The sequence below is a fragment of the Corvus hawaiiensis genome, chromosome 10 (assembly GCF_020740725.1).
Source record: "Corvus hawaiiensis isolate bCorHaw1 chromosome 10, bCorHaw1.pri.cur, whole genome shotgun sequence".
NCBI lineage: Eukaryota > Metazoa > Chordata > Aves > Passeriformes > Corvidae > Corvus > Corvus hawaiiensis.
This window is the reverse complement of record NC_063222.1, coordinates 15,378,993-15,396,486: the sequence shown is the minus strand read 5'-3', so window position 1 is coordinate 15,396,486 and position 17,494 is coordinate 15,378,993. Positions and strand designations below refer to the sequence as shown.

Genomic DNA, 17,494 nt, shown 5'->3' with positions numbered 1-17,494 from the left:
TTCTCCAACTTGTTTACGAAATTTTATTACTTTTTTTGGCATGCTTCAGAAGCATTACCTAGAAACATTACTGAAGGAGTTCCTTGCCTTCAGGCTATGCAACTTGTCCCAGTGTTTTAAGGCATTTTTATTGATTTTTTAAGCAAATTTGCTTTGAGCAGTCTTTTATCCCATGCTTTCTGACGACAAGGCTGCAAGCCTGTTTGCAGAAGGCAAATGTCACAGACACGTTGTGAGTCTTAAACTGGTCTGTGAAACACTGCAATAGGATGGTTTTTATGATTACATGTCTGAAACCACAATAATAGTGAGCTACTTACCTGCTCACTGATAACAACGTGGATATTAATCATTCCTTATCTCAATTTGTCAACAAGTTTATTAGTTTAAAATTATCAGGTTTTGTGAGTAGTCCATTTGCTCATTATGTCTGTAAGAAATGTTAGTTTTGTGTTAAAAGAATGCATTGAGGCAGAGGGAAATGAGGGGACGCTGCAGGCAGGCTGTCTTTGGTGCTGTGGTTCTTGAGTTCCCAATTAGTCTGTCCTAGGTCTTGAGTATCAGAGCTGGTACAGGCTCACAACACTGCTTTGAGTTTTCTGACAACTGAAGGTGATTTTTCTCTTTGAAAACCAGGATTTTGGTACCCAAAGCTGGGTTCCCAGACTGAAACATTTAAAGTCTCAAGTCTTTGTCTCGATCAGAGATGTGTGCTGACAGTGAGTGAGTGAAATGACGTTTGGACTGTGTATCAGGGAATGGCTGAGCAATGTGAAGTTGTTGCTGTGGAGCACATTTATTCTTTATGCCAATTTGGTGTGGATGCTCTCTGCCTTCTGAGGAATGCACAGGTGCTGCTCATCCTTGGAGCACAAGGCTGCTTTGGGCTGTTTCGTTTAGAGGTCTGTTTTAGGATAATAATTCTGCAGACAGCTGTGTTGTGTACAAAAGCTTCCATTCAGGTACACAGGGCTAAAATAATTAGATGTGTTCCTAGGGCAGAGATAAATATTGCCCTTCTATTTTTTGAAAGCAGATGAACTTTCTGGACCCACCCTAATACTCTGGGGTTGTCTCCTGCCTGATGGGCTGCCACCAAAGCTCTAAAACCCTCGCACACAAAGGCACCACAGGACTCCCACCCTCAACATGAGCGCTCTGCCTGCCTCTGTCGCTGCCAGTCAGACCCGCTTCAGCTGGAATCAAGGTAAAGAATCAGCAGCACTAAATACTACAGGACAAAGGCATAAACCAGCTTTGTAACCCTGGGCAACCTGGGTGTTTGCTGACTGACAGTGTGAATGACAGCCCAGTTGTCACTCTAAAATATCGTCTTCTAATCATTCCAGATGTCACCCAACAAGATAATGGCTACTAAAAAGGGAATAATTTGGGAAAAGTCATAAAGCCTATTATCTCCTGCTGAAACCATTTCTCTTTGCCATTTCTGAAGTCTCTGCAAAATAGATCCAGAATATCCCATATGTAACATGCCACTGATTTGTTAAGAGAGGGTGTCCCCTTAGAATTGCACTGGGTGCCCCATGAAATTCCTAGAGAAAGGTACTGCTGAGCTGTGCCACTCCTTCGTGTCTTGGCAGCTGACTCCAATCTGGCCATACAGTGTAGCTGAAATATTTCACCTCATCCAAAATACAACAGGCAGCAAAAGTAGCTGCCATAGTAGCTGCTCACACACACAGCCTGATAAATCAGAGAGAGGACAGAGTTGATGGCAACAGCAGAGTGCAGTTTCTGGGTAGAATTCTCATCAATGTCTTTTCTCCTTAACAAAGAAAGAAATGTCTGAAAATATTGTTAGGGCCTTTTCATTTTACTTAATTTATTCAATTGTATTTTAATTTCAATGTGAAGAGAGGACTTTATTCTGAACTTCAGGATGAATGAAGGGCTGCACATAAAGGAAAAATAACAAAAAAAAAATCTCTTTTGAGAAGAAAAACAAAACATAGGGGATGAAGTGGAGGAGGAAGAGAGAAGAGAAAAGACAGAAAATGGTAATGTCTGAATCCTGAGCTTTAAATTTTGAAAGCATAGCCTGAACTGCTGAAGTTAGAATATATATTGTCATCCAGATAAAACTCAAAATGAACCCCTAGATTGTATCATTACAGCAGAGTGTTTTAAGGGCATAAACTGCAACTGTAAAACTTCCATCAATTATTGTGTCAGTTCCTTCCAAAATGTAGTGGAGGAGATTGCAGACTGTGAGCCAGAAAATTCTGTATCTCATTCATGTAAAATATCTCAATTAAATACACTGAAAAGTTGCTGCCAAATTTGGTAGAGAGGACTAAACTATGTTTATGGCAACTATTAAAAATCTCTCTCTCCTGTCAGGTGCATGGGGCCTTATTCTGCCATTGTCACTCACACTGACTGATAACTAACCCCAATCAATTGCAATGAAAGTAGTGGAATAATTTCTGTAGTAAGGAGTTAAATTTGCATGAATTTAGGAAGAAGATTGTCATAATTTGTCTTAATTAATAATTTCATGTTGCTTGCTATCTACCTGAGAAATTCTAAAATGGTTGGGATGGTCATATGGAAGCATGGAAGAATGACACCTAAAATAAAATAGGTTTTCTGACTGCCAGTTACATTTCTATAGGTTTGTCATGAAAACACAGTTTCTTCTTAACTTATCAGTTCCCCTTGCCAAAATACTTAATTTTATCATGTGGTAGTTCTTTTTTTTAGGTAGTGAAGTTTTAACTTGTCCAAAGAGCAGCTCGAGTATAGTACCAAAGGCTTGAAATTCCAAACAGTGACTTGAGCAGTTTTGTGTAACAAGTTATGGTAAAAGATCATTCTGAAACTCCTTCTTATGCCACTTGGATAATATTGCTTTCTGCTTTCAATAATATTTTGGCCATGAATTCTCTTTGTCATAGAGCAATCCAGAACAACATTGCAAAAAGTATTTATTTCAGATTTTGTAGAAAGTGATCTTAACTCTCTCTTGAAAGTTTATCAAATTGGTTTTCGTTCTCAGTAGCTGTGAGTCTTAATTGTAGCATGGTTGTGTTTCACTATCTGTGTATATATACGTGGGGTTTTTTTGTTTACGCATTCTGGATTACTTTTAAATCTATAGAGTAGATATATATTTTATACAAATCTACATGTTGTTCATTGTTAGGACCTCCTTTCTAACTGAAATAATTTTTTTTTAATATACCTTCTCTGTGTCTTGCTAAGTTTAGGTATCAGACACAACAATGTTCTGGTAACCAGTAACTCTTCTTTTTTAAGCTAAAGTTGACATGTGCTCAGACTGTAGGAATTTAAAATCAAGGGGCTATAAATTCTGCCCTTGCTTGGTAATCAAGCCCTGTCTGATAGCAGAACTGTTGCAGTGATTCCACTGTGACAGGCTAAAGTTAGGAGCTAGTAGGAAATAGAAATGTACAAGTGTGCATACACATCTAGGCATCTGTGTGCCCATAAATACTTGTTTTCCACAGACAATTCAAGTGAATCTATCTGGTTATATATATTGTAGCAAAGGACTTTGATTTTCTACAAAACTGTACATGGATTTTATGTTTATAAACAGGTTTGTCATGTCAGCAATAAAAATCCATTAAAAAGAGTGGAAAAGTGCTTCAAATTCATTCTTTAAATATAGCAGACATAACCTGTCATTTCACAATATTGGACAGCCAGTTTGTTTTGTTTCAGAAACTTCAATAATTTTATGTGTTCTGATGATATTTTCTCTTGAGTTTTGCTGTTGGTTAAAAACCTGAAATGCACACAGAAGCACCAGTTTTTAAAATCACTTAGACTGGAATTTAGATCAGTGTTTGCATAGTCCATCTGAACCAATGGGTCTTGTGGAGCTCTGAGGCAGATGGAAAATGTAAAAGGAAACACCAGGCCTCTAAGAATTAATAGTGAAGAGCAGATACTGAGAAAATGTCTGTGAGGAACCAAAGGCAGTCAGCTATTAAATTTATTACTGGATACTGCTAGCAGCAATTGAAAAAAAAACAACCAGCTTCTCTTCCCTCTGATATTTCAGCTATCCATTTCATATTGTTCCATTCTTTAGGTTGTATCACTGATACCATAGCTCCAGGGAAGCTCAAAAAACTGTAGGGCTGACTTGTATTTGTTACCAATTTTCTTTTATGAAATTATAAAGAAATGATAAAAAAATGCTGTTTATTATCTTTTTTCTAACAATGTCATGACCCTAAATATGGTTTAATTTCTCATCTCTATGCTTTAGTGACATGTTTTGAGCTGCCCATTGTACATTTGACTAAGTTTTCTATGGAAATTGCATTTGTCTATGCTTCCTCAAGACCAATAACTCACTAGACATCTGGATTCAAAGAAGTGATATTAACAAAATAATAAAACATTTTTAAAAAATCACAACTAAAATTTTTATGAATTGAACTGCATTACAATGCTTTGGCAACTGGTGGTTGGAAAAGTACAGCCAAGCACAGGAATCTCAACATATAAGCCTGGATCCTTACCTCTTCCTCACGCCTTTGCCACTGGCTGCTGATAGAAGTAGGACTGCCCGAGAGACCTTTGCTCTCATCCAGTTGTTCTTATGCTAATATGTTATGCTTTGATTTTTCTTCTCTATTTTGCAGATAGTTAGATTACTGAGATAAAAGGACCAGAAGAAAGTTCCCTATTTTTTTTTCACACTTCTCTACTTGTCAGTTTACAGTCTCTTCACTGCCTAGAAGGAGGAACAAAAATGAAGAGGAGAACAAATATTATGGCATCCTTGCTTTCCTGAGACTGGTAATCCAGCCAGTTGCAGTGTCAGCCTCTTATAGCTCATTTTTCCCAGTAGCTTTAGGAACATTTCCTGCAGGCTTGGCTCTCTGATGTCAGAGCTGATAGAGAACTATGGGAGATTACTTGGTAACTAACAATCTCTCATAATTTATTTCAGGATCTTTAAACTTCTGTGTGAGTTTCCCATAAAAGACAGTTTCTCTAAAGCACGTTAGACGGAAAATATTTTGTAACTTCATTAAAAAAATTTCCATTAAAAATCTGTTTGAGGGAGCTCCTTGCTGATTCTGAAAATGAAGTTGTAAAGGAGCAGTCTTTTTTTAAGTTGTATTTGTACTGGGAATTCTCAGAAATCCCAGCCAAGAATTATTGCAGCATTGTACAAGGCTGAAATTCCCTGTAGCTCTATGTTTAGCACTTGCTAAGACCCCACGGCAGCACATGCTTTTCTAGACACGTTTTTCTCTGTGACTGAAATGAATGCAAAATTTGCTATTTATCTGAGTGAAATTAACTATCTTTAATCATCTTGGTCAAACTTGAAAAACTCATTTATTTATTATCTATCAAAATACTTCTATTTACCCTTGAATTTCTTAATTTTTGCTTGCTTGATTAAGCACCATGTCCTCCTGTGAAGCTTGGATAAGAATGTGCTTGAGTGTTTTGTTAATGTAAGTTCCAGGATTGGATGCATTGCTACAATGTTTGGGTTCTTTTGAAAAATGTGAGATTTTAATTGGTCTTAATTTTTCAGCATAAGAGTCCAGCACTGTAATCCACATTTTAAGAATGATCAAATGGTTTAACTATATGGTCGTTCTCCTTGGATAAGTATTGTATTTAAAGGTTAAAGTATGCCTTGATGAAAGTGTTTGCCTTTAGCTGTTCATTGCTATTTTATCTATTGCTTCAGCTGTGAAAAGCTTTTTTATTTGGTTGAGGTTTGTTTATTTCTTGCTGCTAAACTTTTCTAACATTTTAAAATTCTGCATTACTTACAGGTTTGAATTTTGGCTTCTCTTTGGAGTATTTTACAAGGACAAAGATTTTACATGCTAAAATGTTTTCTGTAAAACACAGATGTAAAAAAAAAAAGTGAAGTAAGCCTATACTTTATATCTTCTTGAAACTTTATTCTCTTTAAAAAGGGTTTATGTAATTTTACATAATTCTTTTGGCAGGAATGTTTATTGCCCAGCTGGGTGAAATTATTAATGTACCTCTCAAGCTGCATTTTCAAAGATCAGTAATATATATATAAACTTCTTTGAGGGTCCTTGATATGTAGGATTTTTATTGGAGTCCCTTGTTCCACTTCAGTAAAAGGATGACACAAGATGTTTACTTTAAAAAGTCTCTGACATCCTCCTGAGAATGTTTTGATAGAATGGCATACATTTGGTTACAATTAGTAAGCCAAACAATTTTCCATTGTTATCTCACTGTGTTTGTCTAGACCCTGTAAGGAGCTTTCAGAAAATATCCATCTCCATGTTTCAGTTAATTGATGGCATGTCCAGTAGGATTATGCTTTTTTATAAAGCTCCTTGTCCTTTTGGTTTTATCACAGAGATTTTACACAAAGGCATGTGGCAGAAAGCAAAAAGGAAATACTGGCACAGTTAAGCATAAAGAGATATTGTACTTGTATCAAGGCTAATATTCCTGTGTGTGGGAAAAAATATCAATGTGTTCCTGCTACTTTTGTGTGCAAGATGTTATACCCGAGGGCTGAAAGTAATAGCTGCTGGTGTGAAAGTATTCACCAATATCAAGTGCAGATGAAAGCTTCTGGAGCCAGCTGAAAGCTGAGTTAATAATACTTCAGCTTAATATTTGAACTTGCACTCTGTCTGGCATAATAAATGATGGGTGACTTAATTTTATTTGAATTCTATTAGCAGTGTGATTAAAAGACTCAAATCCTTATCTGACATCTTCACTGTGTTGTGATTTATTTGGTTATTTGCCATTTTATACATAATCTAGAGTCTCATCTTTCCTTTTGTATGGTAGCTGAAATACACCTTTCTGTTGAATATCTTATGTTCTATTTAGAGATTGATAAGTCTCAGCTAAGACCATTATCTGTCCGTTTAGGTAATAAACATACCTCACTAGGTACATCCCATATTGCTTGCAGTTGTTTGGAGGTTACATGATTAAGCTTGCTGTAATGTGAATTAGTGTCTATGTCACAGAAATTCCCCATGCAATTATCACCCCTTGGAACTGCTGCAGTGCCAGGTTTAGGCCTGATAACAAGAACTGGTGCTTCTGTGCCTCCTTTAATCATCCTCTTATGTTTACACTCTTTTTGGAGAAGCCACTGATCACAACTCCTGTAACAGTAGGCACACACTGGCAGCAGAGGAATGCAGAGCTTATGGTGCAATTCTGCTTCATAAACCTGCGTCCTTGAAGTCTCCTGCATCCCAGCCCTGTCAGACTGGTAAAGTCAGGCTGCTTTTACAGATTCTTGGTGGGAGTGGTCAATACTGAATTGAATAATTCCCCTTTGAATTATATCTTCAACAAAACAATTCTTGAAAAGGTCTGCTAGGTTTCAGATGGGTGCACAGGAAGAAAAGCATGAGAAAGAAATTCATCTTCCAAAGGAGGGAGAAGGGACTGCACTTGAAGCACTTTCTGCAGTTGTCACCTCTACTCCTTCAGCAGGGTGGGAAAGGACAGACTTTCCCAGAGCTGTCCTCTGCCCTACAGTGCCCTCCAAGCAGCACTGCAAGAGAAGGTCTCAATCATGGGTCTCTGCACCACAGCACAAACTTGCACCTTGGCCATCTCTGCACCAACATCTGCGTGCAATGAAATCACAGTGCCTGGTGTCTCCAAAGTTGGAATCAAGGGTTTGAGTCCCTCAGTGCATCTCAGCAGCAAAGTCAACCCTTTTCATTTCTTTGTCATCAGAGCTGAGTTATGTCAGTTCATGTTCTCTAGAGCAGTTTGAATTCAATTTAGCTGGTGATTAAGTTACTTTGTGTGAATTGGACGCTGGTAGGAATGTTTGTTCAAAGGGTTAACTTAACCTTCCCCAAGGTTGTAACAGACACTGGAAGATCAAAAGCTCCTCCAGACTCTCAAAGAGAGAGGAAAAAAAGAATTGCTTGCTTTTACAGTTTTCAATCAATGTCTACCTTCTGGGAGGCAAGTCTGTGTTTAGCGTACTTAAACTCACGGTACAAACAACTCATTTTGTATCTAATCATAAACATAATTTGTCTGGTTTTTCAGATCTTCAGATTTATGCAGTAGCCATGTTTGTCAAAGTATTTGGCACCAGTGACATCATCTTTGTTGAAATGCCAGACAGCATGATGAGTCCCAGATGTTAGCACACACCAAAAGTTGAGAAAGAATGAAATATAAAGATCAACTGTAACAGCTACGGAGGTAATAAAAAGTGATTCTGTTTTCTTCTAGTATCTAAAGATAATAATTTATGGGTTTTTGAGGTTTGGTTTGCATACATCATCAATTAGGGACTGTGCCCACTATTATGCATGTACATGATAAGGACAGACAGCGATGTGAATTTGGATGAACGCTGAATAAAGCATGATTTAACTTCAGAATTGCACTATTTCCTTTGTGGGTTTTTTTCCAATCTTTTACACTTTGTGCAGATTATGATATATGCAGAATATGTGTACTGAGATCTAAATGTGCCTCTTTCTTAACTGCCAGGGCTTAATTCGTCATTTGGTTAAGGGTCATGCATGGTTATGTCAGCAAATCATGTTTTCTAATGTGCTATAACATGACATGCCAATGTAACCAAGAGCAGCACCATTTCCTAATGACGTCATGTCTGTGAAATGTAGCAAGGATGTGACTTGCTGAGAAACAGGCTTGAATTTTTTTTTTTTTTTAATTTTAAAAAGAAATCACTCTCTGTGCTCCAGAAGCAGTTTTCGTAGAAGTATGGTTTAGGTGCTTAAGGGTAATCATGCTTAATCATGAAGGTACTCAGGCATGGTTTCATAGTGACCACGTATCTACCCAAGTGCCTCGCGCTGCCTGGTAAAGCATTAACAAATAATATATCCATGCATCCAGAGCATCCTCAGATGGATAAGGATGACCTGACTAATATTTGCATGGAAAATCAAGAAAAGATGCTCCTTTGATTTTCTACCAATAATGAATACTTTCTTTAGATCATTCTGTTGTCTAGACAGCATTCACGATCATGAAAAATTCCCATATCCACAGTCAAAAAACTTACTTGAAAAATATTTTTCCTTAATTTATTGCGGCAGTTCTTCAGGCCTTACAGGAATAGCAAAATTTGTATTAAAATCACACAGAGAAAAAGGAAGTTTAGACTTTTCATATTGCGGTATTGTATTTTATAAAGATGATTAATCAGTTGGATGTATAACACATATGTCATTGTCTGGCTCAATAAGTCGACCTCTGGTGCGCCCTCGGTCAGAGGGAACGCAGCGTCACTTCCATGACATCCTAAGGAACACCTTCAGTGGCAAAGTGGGGAGCAAGCTGGATGTGCATGTTGCTTACTCCTCAGAGGAGGCACGACAGGCAGCCGATGTCTGGGCTCGCGTCAGCCCGGAGGTAAAGGAACAGAGAGGGGCCTCTGGTGTGGGTTCCAACAGGTTTACGGCCAGAGGGTCCAGGGACCAGAAGGGCCCCGAGAAGGTTTGTGCACCCCCTTTTATAGGGGGGGCGGAACAAGGTGGGGAAAAGAGAAACAACCAGTGGGGTACAACCAAGGGGGAGGATACAATTAAACAGGAACCAATAAGGGAGACAGGGAGGTGGGAGTCACAACAGGGAACCAATGAACAACTGAGAAAAGGAGAACTTTCTCGAACAGGGGGAGGTAACTTGGACCCGAGAACAGCCCAGGGGGATGCAGCTTAGACCTCTGAGCCGTCCATGATCCGCCCTCCAACCCACTGTCCTGGGCAGGGAAATCCACCCAGTAGATGGCCCCGACTTGAGTGGCATTTAACGATCTCGGCTCATGAGTGAGCTGAGCCACCCCAACAATTGTCTTCTCTTAAAATACTTCATCTCAGAAAAAAATATAGAAATGCATCAAAATATAATCTTATTTTAATTCTTCTTAGTCAATTATCCTTCTCTTTTTTGGAGTGAAAGTTTTGGCATTACTCTCAATACAAGTTTTCTGAAACTTGAAAGCGGTAGTGATGAGGTTTGTGGATTGGTTGTGGTGGTGTGGTGCAGTTTTCACTGTGCTGCTCAGTTCTGAGCCAGCCATATGACATTGACATCTCTGAGTATGTGGGAATTGTTCTGAAATTATTTAGATTTTTCTTACCTTTTCTTTCAGACTGCATGGTAATTTGGGAAAAAATATTAAAACCTAGGTAACTTGTTCTTTCTGTTTATAGGACTGTACTCAGTTTACTTCGGATGTTGACACATGAAGAATATGGGATTTTTTCAAGGGTTTCTAAAGCTGTTAGGATTTCCAGGTGAGTCTTTCAGATACCCTTACTAAACCAAACATATCCCCAGGATTTTGCTAGATCTCATTTTCAAAATTACTTATGTTATTTAGGGTTCTAATTCACAGTTCTGAAAGCATCTTGGATGCTTAGTACATTAGATCTCACTGACCTTCAAAGGGACATCTAAGCATTTATGGTCAGATACTGAATGTAAGAGGAGCCTAGTAGGATTCTTTTTATAGTGTTTCATCACCTCAGTCCCTTTGAAATCACTTTAAACATTTTCCTTCAACTTAAAAAATGGGGCATGGGTTTATAAATCATGTGTGCATTTATGAAAATATTACCTGTAATTTATTTAAACCATGTGAATACCCCGGGAAAAAGGTGTGTTATGGATGCAGTGTGTTAGTAGAAAATGTGTGCTATGACTTTTGGGACAAATCTTGGGGTTTTGTCGCCAATGTGTCATTTTTAGTCATTACTTGCTGAGCTGTATCATTAGAAATCTGAGTTACGTAGGCCGTGCTTAAATTACATATCGGATGACCCAAGTGTTTAAGGCAAGCTGGTGTAATTCAGCACCACTTTAAGCAATTTATCCACTGAAGATCAAGCCCCTCAAAGTCCTACATCTTCCTGAGTGGAATTATTTCACCTTCTCAAGTTGTTTCTTATATCTCATTTTAGTCAGGACCCCCTACCTTCCCATCCCTGGCTTATCTGACTGGCTTGTGGCACTGATGCAGTAACTCTCCCTATATACACTCTACTATTAGACTTAAAAAATGTAAAAATTTCACCTGAAACACAAAAATACCTGTTTTAGATAGTGTGTGAAAATGCTAAAGGAGAAAATCTCAAGGGGTAAAACAAAGAGAACTTTGCTGAGTGGTGAGCAAAATGTTAGTTACACACAGTTATGATAATACAGTATACTATTATGCAATAAAATATCACACAATATAATTTTTCTACGCTTTAGTGTCATTTTTATTTGCTGAACAATTATTAGATTTGTAAACAGAATAGTTAGCTTTCCAGTTTTGCTTATTTTTTTTCATGCTTCCAACCATTTTCCAGCAGTCCTTTCCCTCCCCTTTCCCTTCCATTCTTATGGCCAGAGAACTGTGCTCTGAGATGCTGAAAAATGTTTACTAAGGTGATTAAAAGTCACATTCAGAGTTACTGATTACACACCCAGTGACTTCTTGCCAGGTCACTATATTTATGCCAAACTCAGTTATCAGACTCTGCTAGCATAGCTTTAGTGCAGTGGCTTTTCATCAGTTCTGCTTAAAATACATTGAAAAACATTTTCCAGAAGCCATGCATGTGATGTAGAGTACAGGGTTTGCAGCTGTCTCTAATTCTTAGAAAGGTGAAAAAGCAATGACTTAACACGCTGTACCACCCAAGTCTGATTTTTTTTGTCTAAGGTCACCTTATCTTTATAGATCTTGGAAAATGATCATGAATATTTATGATGGCATCAAAAAATCAAGCAGCTGCAAATTGTTTACAACATTTTTAAGAATATGAAACCAGCTTCTACTATAAATCAAATACATCTGCTAGAACTGGATGAAAATTGAAAGCTCTTTGGTTCCATCCTATCCTCTTATGTACCTGAGAGCTGAAAAATCATCAGTAGCATGATTCCAAAACACTGATGTGGGCTGTATAGATAAAACGTAAAACCTGATGTAAAGTATCAAGTTAATCATTCTAAAGATAGCACATGAAAGAAGTTTAAAGAAATATTAATTTGAAATAGATGCCATAAAACTTTGTGGAAACTTTCAAAATGTTGACTCACAGTCTGCCTAAAATTTTGTCTTGTTATATGTTTTTCCTGCCTTTAGAAAAATGCATTCTTCCATCACACAGCAGTTCAGATGTGCATATTTGAAAAAAGTGCACATTAAAAATGTACACAATATTGTCTTCAAATATTTGTTGGATTTTTCTTCTACAGAACCATGATTTACAATCTGCTACAAATGTAATAGCTAGCTGGAGAAATAGGCAGAAGTAATCAATTTTAAATCTTGGCACTGCTGCCAGACTGGTATTTAGATGACATTTATTGTATGAAAACACCGAAACATTTGGTTTTGTTCAAACTGGAGGAATGTTTGTGCTTTAGATGAGGCACGCTGTTTGCCTAAAAATTATCTAGAATGAAAGGGAAAACTTTTTATTCCCCTGGACTATGATTTTCAAACTTTTTCTTGCCAAATGCTGCCACCAGAGCTGTGGTGACAGCAGCCTCAGCCTGCAGCTCTGCACGGGCTCACATGTCAGGGGGCAGACTCTTGCATATCACTTGTGGTATGTGGATTGCACCTTGGGAGTGCTGTATAGAAGCTCTTAATCCATTAAAATGCAACCGTGCTAATAAACAAACTATCTGATTTAGAGACTACAGTTTCATTTTACCTCTCTTTGGGAGGTTTCATATTTTCTGTATTTGGTTTCTCCATTTCTTCCTACCCATTAAATGTTACTTGTACTGTCTCTTGGTTTTTCACTGAAATACTTTTGACTTGGGAAGCATGTGGGATTTTAGGGTCTTCCCCATTGCATGTTTAAAGGATAATTCAAAGACCTGTATGCTCAGAGGTGCCTGTTCACTTTGCAAGAGGATCTTTGTTGTCTGCCATATAGTGCAGTCGGTTCAAGAAGCAGAACAATAAACTCCATTTCTTTTCCTGCTGCCCAGTGTTACAGACTGTCACAGACCAGCCACCCCTGAGCAGCATTGCATAACAATTCAAGTAAACCTCCTTCAACCAGCATGCAAGGCTTCATCAGAAGGCAAAACGCTAGTCTGAGAGGATAATAACTGAGACATTCTTTTAATAAGGACCATTTTTAAATGTTAAGAATGACTTGTTTTAATTGAAGGAGAGGAAAGGAACTCCTGTCAAGAGTCAAAGAGATCCCCCAGAGCTCTCTGAAGTCTTCAAATTGTCTTGTATAGAAATGCCTATCAGAAATGAACAGAGGTTATAAAAAATTTCCATTCATCTCACTGTAAAGTTTATCTGAGGAGGTTATTCTCTTCTACAGTTAAAAATTTGGCTTTAGTTTAAAATGAGATACCTGACCACTCTATTTACTGAAGGTAAATCATGAGGCTCATTTTATATACCCAACTTTTGCTGAGTTCATGTAAGCAGGGATGCAGAACAATTACCATTCATCCATTCTTTTCAATCTCCCATACAATATCCACCTGTTCTGTCAGACAGCAGGAATGTATGCCACAAATACAGACTACTGCAGTGACAGCAGCAGGTGTATGGCAGCAACAACTAATCAAATCAGCTGAATTGGAGGTGTGAACCACACAGCACTTCTGTGCAGTGAGAATGAGCAGAAAGGACAGAGCTAAATGGTGGGGAATTTTTGTTTTGTTTTATTTTTAAGAACTTGCTTTTAAATTATAGGCAGTGCAACTGGTAAGTACAAGAAAAAATAATGAGGACTTGAAAGGAAAATGACACTTCATCCTTGCTGCGAAGGACAGGCAGAGTGACATAGGTATAAGAGAAACCCATTGTAATCACTCTGAAAAAGCAAGGCATGGGTTTTGATTTTCCTAAAGAAGCAAATGCAAAAGAACTCTTGTCTGTACCATATGACTCATGATGCTTCTTTACTAGGCTTAAAGAGAATTGAACTTGAGTAATAGCACCATTAGAGCTCTTTACCAGGAGCTAGTTCCTGTGGTTTCACTGGGTCCAGCTGCTGATGACTCACAGAGGAAGTGGCAGAGATTAGGTGCACAGGGAAAAAATCAGAACAGCTCAGAAATAAAGCAAATCAACCAAGCATTACCTTTTGTGCACAACAGAACAATGGCTTAACAACTAAGGTTCAAAATGATCTGTCTTATTCCCTTCATTTGTGCTATGCCTGTTGGAAAGACCACCAGGAAACATGTGAACCACTGTGGAATACACACTGTAATCCATGGAACATCTCAATTAATATTCCCTCTTGACTACAGCTAGAACAATATAGAGCATCAAGCAGTTTAATCTCCAGCAATAATGCCTTTTGTAAGATCAAGAGGTCTTTTCCTTGAACTAAGGCTTGAGGATTTTGAAAATTAGTTAGGTATTCTGCATAGTGTCTGGTGGTGGCTACAGGTTCCATAAATACTAGCTAGGTAAAATGCATAGACAGAGTCTGGTTTTCATTAGAAATATTGCTGTTAATAGTTTCTTCTTTGTAAATTGACATTGCTTCCCTGTAGAAGAGAATTAATTGCTCCAACAGGCTTTGTAACGACATATATCCAAGTTTTTATAAAATTTAAACATTGCCCCTGGTATTCAGTTTTGTACTACAAAAAATATGTCCCCAGCAGCAAAAAGTTAAAGTACCTAACTTAAAAGGGAAGATACAGGAGGAAACATTCTGGATCTTGTTTAAATTACTATGGTACAGTAGTAGTGCTGCTGTCAGATCACATCACTACAGTTGTGGACACATAGCTCAGGGGATGCTTTCCTTTTGGAAATTGCAAACAGTTTAGGCTCTAAACTGCTTGGAGAGTAGTTCTATCTGAGTTGCTATAGATTGATAAAGTAGCTTATTGCAAAAACATACGACTGTTTTTGACTAGATTAAACCAGTTCTCTAAAAAAAATTTGAAAAGTATTATTAAGTACTAAGAGCACCCTAGAAAAAAATATTGCTAATTTTGCTAGGTCAGCAATTTATCCTTGTTTTTAAAAATAAATTGGAATAGACAATTTCACCCACGTTTCAGTTCCTATTTTCCATGAGAATTTCAGAGTCAAGATCAGTTAGTAATTATTCAGGGATGCGTTTTATAAACATTTGCTTTAGTGATTAATGTACAACAATTCCCAACCATCTCTTTAGATTGTTAAGTAATGCACTTTACTTTCCATGTTTACTATCAGCTGGCATTTCAAACTCCACAAGGTGACTCTGTGACATTGGTGCATGGCCTCTGCCATGCAGAGTTTTGAAAAGGCCCACTCTACCCTGAGCTTCACTTGTGCTCCAGCTTATGCAATAAGCACTTGAAAAAATATTGCCAATAAGATGCTTCTCCTGGTGTTTTGCTGTGTGGAAACCAAATACGAATTCATTCCCTGGCCTCTGTTGTCCCCAGTGCCACGGCTGCGTTACGTGCGGTGAGCAATAAAGGCTGCATTTAGGACAATGAAGGTTGTACTGTGCATGGGGAGGTGCCAAGTCTGCAGCACTTGGGGTGACCGGGCGTGTGTGGGGTGCTACTGACCTGGGGCGCCAGGGGCTCTGGGGAGAGCTGCACCAGCTGTCCTGGAAGGCATGGCATTCCTCTTCCTTCAGTGCAGCCATATGGTCTTCACACATTCAGGAGCACATGGATGGATCAGGTCAGTTCATTTACTTTTCTCTCTTAAAAGTCTGTTATTTCTTTTAAAATATTTTCAGTCATCTCATCCACATTGACTCTTTGGTGCTTAGGTGAAGATGAAAGGGATGAAACCTTATTCCTACCGATGCCAAAAATATAGATTGAGTAGGGAGGTGAAGTGAAATGGAGTTAATAGGCATTAGAAACTGTTTATCTGGTACTGTTCTACTATCCCTTTAAGATATGCTAATATGAACTGCTGTCAATACAACATCACTTAGTTGGTTTTCATCTGGACCTTAGAGCACAACAAAATTATTAGTACATAAATCTCTACTAATTTAGCCTAGATTATGATTCTTTCATCAACATGCACATATAAATTATATCATTAATCATAATGATTTCTTTCAGTATTCATATGTAGTTTCTTGGGAATCCCACTGTAATTCAGCATGAATTAATGTCCACTTATTGGAAAGCACTACCTACACTGATATTTCTAGGGGAAAAAACCAACAACTGTGATGCATCTTAAACTACAGCATGTAGTTTAAATGACCAGGGTGCCGGTAAACAACCACCAAAGGAATGTCGCCGCAGGTAAAGGAAAGTTGTCTTAAAAGCAGTTTGTTTCAAAGCTCATTAGGCCAGATGGCAGCCTGTCTTCTAGGAGCACGTAAAGCACTTCTGAGGGAATGGGGGGACTTCTTTCTCCTTCACCCTGCCCTGGGGAAGAGCAGTGTGAATATGCAGAGTGAGGGGAGAGCCGAAGCAGGGGGGCATTGCTAGACACTGGAGGAGGCAGTGCAAAACCATCTGCTGCACTTTTTTGACAGGGCAGGAGAAGTAATAACTCCATCAGTCTTAACAGGTGACGCTTTCTAATTGGCCTCAACAATAAATTTCGCTGAGAGAAGCGGCAGTATTCATCCACTTTTCTGCAGAGTGGATTTTAGCCATGACTTTCATGCTTTGAAGCAGCTGGCCCATAGATTAAACAGGTCAAAGACCTGTGGGTGAGATGCCCTCGCCTCAGTTTCCCCCACCTAAGAAATGCAGCTGCCTCCTTGAGAAGTGCTGTGCCCTTTCTAGAGGTGAAGTAGGATATTACTTAATCTAGCTATCAAATATATAAATGGAACATACATATATACATATGCATGCTTCATAAGTGAGACAGTGAGGGGGAAAAAAAGGAACTTCTGACTATAACGAAAGATTCATTAGGAAAAATGAACTAATCAGTGCTCTCCGAGGAGAAATTCATTCTGTTTAGGAGGCCGTACCCTCTGCTGCTGCACATACTTAATATAATTTATATTATTATTTAAATCACTGCGTAAATTTTAGATACTTTTAAAAATCAAGTTAATGGACCATACTTTACTGCTTAGCATCATTTATATCAAGAATTAGTGTCTGTGGAGATAATATACGCTAACACAGAGGAGAAAACACAAACAAGCAAATATCATAAAATTCATCTGTAGCATGGGCTTAAAATACAACTGCAGAAATGAGCCCTTGGAAGAGTTGTGTGTTGTGTGGTACAGCCTTTCCTTTGAGCTGTGTGCATGCCTGTGTGTACGTATAAGGTACTCTTGAACCACTTACCCCCACACAGTGGGCCCAGCCTTGCACCAAGCTGTCGTGGCAGAATATTTATTTTACTGGGAAATGTCTCCCTCTCCTCACTGGGGATGCAAAGGAAGACAAGAATCCAGCATGGCTTTCCCTTAGCCGTAAGAGGAAGTGGAGATGGCAAATTAAGGAATTCTTGGGGAGAACACAGACACCTATAAAAACTGCTTAGGAGCTGAAGAGAAAGGCTGAGGCACTTTGAATAGAC

General features: G+C 38.4%; 1 long non-coding RNA gene across 1 annotated transcript; it reads left to right on the top strand.

Annotated features, from left to right (window-relative positions):
• Positions 1-1,040: 1,040 nt before the first annotated feature.
• Positions 1,041-15,465, top strand: LOC125331131. Its single transcript, XR_007205868.1, has 4 exons — positions 1,041-1,207; positions 8,050-8,208; positions 10,197-10,280; positions 15,415-15,465. It is a non-coding gene; the product is annotated as an uncharacterized LOC125331131 (long non-coding RNA).
• The last annotated feature ends 2,029 nt before the right edge of the window (positions 15,466-17,494 follow it).